Source organism: Lycium ferocissimum, chromosome 6 (assembly GCF_029784015.1).
Source record: "Lycium ferocissimum isolate CSIRO_LF1 chromosome 6, AGI_CSIRO_Lferr_CH_V1, whole genome shotgun sequence".
Lineage (NCBI taxonomy): Eukaryota > Viridiplantae > Streptophyta > Magnoliopsida > Solanales > Solanaceae > Lycium > Lycium ferocissimum.
Genome location: NC_081347.1, coordinates 71,290,571 through 71,294,049, shown reverse-complemented (window position 1 = coordinate 71,294,049; position 3,479 = coordinate 71,290,571).

Below are 3,479 nucleotides of genomic sequence, written 5' to 3'. Positions count from 1 at the left end.
TTGTGGTTCTCTTTGCTCTCTCTCTTGCAACTAGCTAGTGTGATATGTCCATTATGATTTGTGAGTGCCACCTTTCATGACCCCTACAAGGTATACTCTAATGCAATCAAAGAAAAAATCTCATGGAAAGTGATTTTTGGCTTTTGGTTTCCCACTTGATGTTAGATACCCACAGGGGACTCAGACTAATCTGGATTCTCGCCATGTAAGGCCGTCTGTTAAGGGGGGAGCGCTCTCGACCAAGATCTTTTTCATTTTCAGGACCTGAACCCGAGATCTCTGGTTGAGGGTGGAGGGATCATATCTACTCACCACAACCCTTGTAAGTGTTTAAAGTGTCTTGCTTCCATGAATACATGGGTGTGGTTTAGTGATCAATGGAGTATTAAAATCTTAGCATAGGCCAAGAATATTAGATCAGTATACGATGGTAATGGAAGGTATTAGAGTCCGGAGCCTAAATGGCATAAATTTGCCACAAAAAAACCAAAATGGTATGCCTTTTTTTTTTCAAACCAAAATGGGTATTTCGTTGGATAACCAACGAAATACCCGCATCTTACTGTTCATGCCCGAATTATTTCAGTCAAATTTTTTTTTTTTTTTAATTTTGGTGCATTTCGTGAAATCTTGGGAACGAAATGGCATTAAATTTTTTTTTTTTTTTTTTTAATTTCGTTTATACAAAAAACGAAAGTAAAAATAAAAATATTTTTGGCCTATTTCGTTGGACTACCAACGAAATAGGACAAATTTTTTTTTTTTTTTTAATTTCGTTTTTGTTAGCCAAATAAAAAAAATATATATATATATGCTTCAAGGGAAAGTCTGCCCCCTCCGGCAGACTTTTAGTTGTGTTCAACTAAAAGTCTCGGAGGGGCGTACTTTTAGTTGTGTTTAAGTAAAAGTCGCCGGAGGGGCGGACTTTTAGTTGTGTTTAAGTAAAAGTCTGTCGGAGGCAGATTTTAGTTATTCATACAAGAACCATACATATTGCAGACAAACTATAAGATTTTTTTATAGCCAACCAAACCAAACACGTAATGTTGATAACCAAATTCATATCAACTTTTCAACATTATTATTATTAAAATTGTACTCAATTTCTACACGTAATGGGCATAAAAGTTTGCCCATTAAATTTTGCCTTATAAGGCAAACTTTTGTTATACTTAAGAAAACTTACGCCTTATGGGGCATACTTTTAGTTATGTTTTATGAGACACTTTTAGCTAAGGCATTACTAAAAGTTTCCCTTGAAAAAGTTAAAAAAAATATATATATGTTTTCAGCGGAAAGTACGCCCCCTCCGTGACTTTTAGTTGTGTTCAACTAAAAGTATGCCGGAGGGGCGGACTTTTAGTTGTGTTTAAGTAAAAGTATGCCGGAGGGAAGCGGACTTTTAGTTGTGTTTAAAAGTCGCCGGAGGGCGGACTTTTAGTTATTCATACAGTAACCATACATATTGCAGACAAACTATATATATATATATTTCATTCATGTACCAATGAAATAGGATGAATATATATATATTTTTGTTTCTTTTGATGAGTATCCAATCTCCACATATATAAAGATTGAAATATTGTAAAAACATGAAGTAACTTTGAACTATATGTAAAGCAATTTTCTTAGAAGGACAAAAGAAGAAAAACGAAACGAGAGAGTGGAAGTAACGTCTGACTGCAATTGTTGCCAATATGAAATTACATTGTGTCTTCCATAAGAGATAGGGCTTCCATTATTGCCATGGCACCAACTAATATTTTTGTACTTTATGATCGATACGTCATTTCTAGTATTCCACTTCCTCGACGGTAGGCAAATACTTATCCGCATTGAGTGGGAAAATGTTATTCATCGAGATTGGATACTCATCAAAAGAAACAAAATATATATATATTCATCCTATTTCATGGGTACATGAATGAAATATATATATATATAGTTTGTCACATAATATGTATAGTTCTTGTATGAATAACTAAAAGTCCGCCCCTCCGGCGTACTTTTATTAAACACAACTAAAAGTCCCCTCCGTACTTTTAGTCAACACAACTAAAAGTCCGCCGGAGGGGGCGTACTTTCCTTGAAGCATATATATATTTTTTTTAACTTTTCAAGGGGAAACTTTTAAGAATGCCTTAGCTAAAAGTGTGTCCCATAAAACATAACTAAAAGTATCCCCATAAGGCGTAAGTTTTCCTTAAGGTATAACAAAAGTTTGCCTTATAAGGCAAAATTTAATGGGCAAACTTTTATGCCCATTACGTGTAGAAACTGAGTACAATTTTAATAATAATAATGTTGAAAAGTTGATATGAATTTGGTTATCAACATTACGTGTTTGGTTTGGTTGGCTATAATAAAATCTTATAGTTTATCCGCAATATGTATATTATCGTATGAATAACTAAAAGTCGCCCCCTCAGCGTACTTTTTTACTTAAACACAACTAAAAGTCTGCCCCCTCCGGCAGACTTTTACTTAAACACAACTAAAAGTCTGCCCCCTCCGGCAGACTTTCCCTTGAAGCATATATATATATTTTTTTTTTTATTTGGCTAACAATTTGGCTAACAAAAACGAAATTAAAAAAAAAAAAAAAATTTGTCCTATTTCGTTGGTAGTCCAACGAAATAGGCCAAAAATATTTTTATTTTTACTTTCGTTTTTTGTATAAACGAAATTAAAAAAAAAAAAAATTTTAATGCCATTTCGTTCAAAGATTTCACGAAATGCACCAAAATTAAAAAATAAAATAAAATTTTGACTGAAATAATTCGGGCATGAACAAGAGATGCGTATTTCGTTGGTTATCCAACGAAATACCCATTTTGGTTTGAAAAAAAAAGGCATACCATTTTGGTTTTTTTGTGGCAAATTTATGCCATTTAGGCTCCGGACTCGAAGGTATTAGATACTCAATGAATAGTTGAGATGTGGTCAAAGTGGATGAATTGCACAACGAAATCCATTGAGATGTGGTCAAACTGGACGAATTGCGCATCGAAATGGTGGAGTAAAGTGAAGAGCATTAAAAGGCATAACACATAACACAATTTTATGTGGGATAAATCCGTAAGGTCTGTTAAGCCGAAGCGAATAATGCTAATTACGCCCGGTATTTTTGGTTTTTAAGTATCATATTACTCTTTCGAGAGCATGTCATTAAAGATTAAACTAAAATTGCTAAAACTACAAGAGTTCTTAAACACAAAAATGTTAATGAACAGTAATATCAAACTGCTGGACAACTACTAAATTATTGGAAAATAAATTAATTAAAACAGCCGACAAAAAGATTTACGAACTCATATGCAATATCTGACAAATGCAGAGGTCAGAAGGTACAATAAATTTATGTCACGCCAAAGAAAACGTTTTTTTCTCATTTGTTATGGGTAGTGGATAAAATTTGGTCGGAGCACTATAACGAAATGTACTTTCATATTAATTTATCATGGTTAAATATCAAT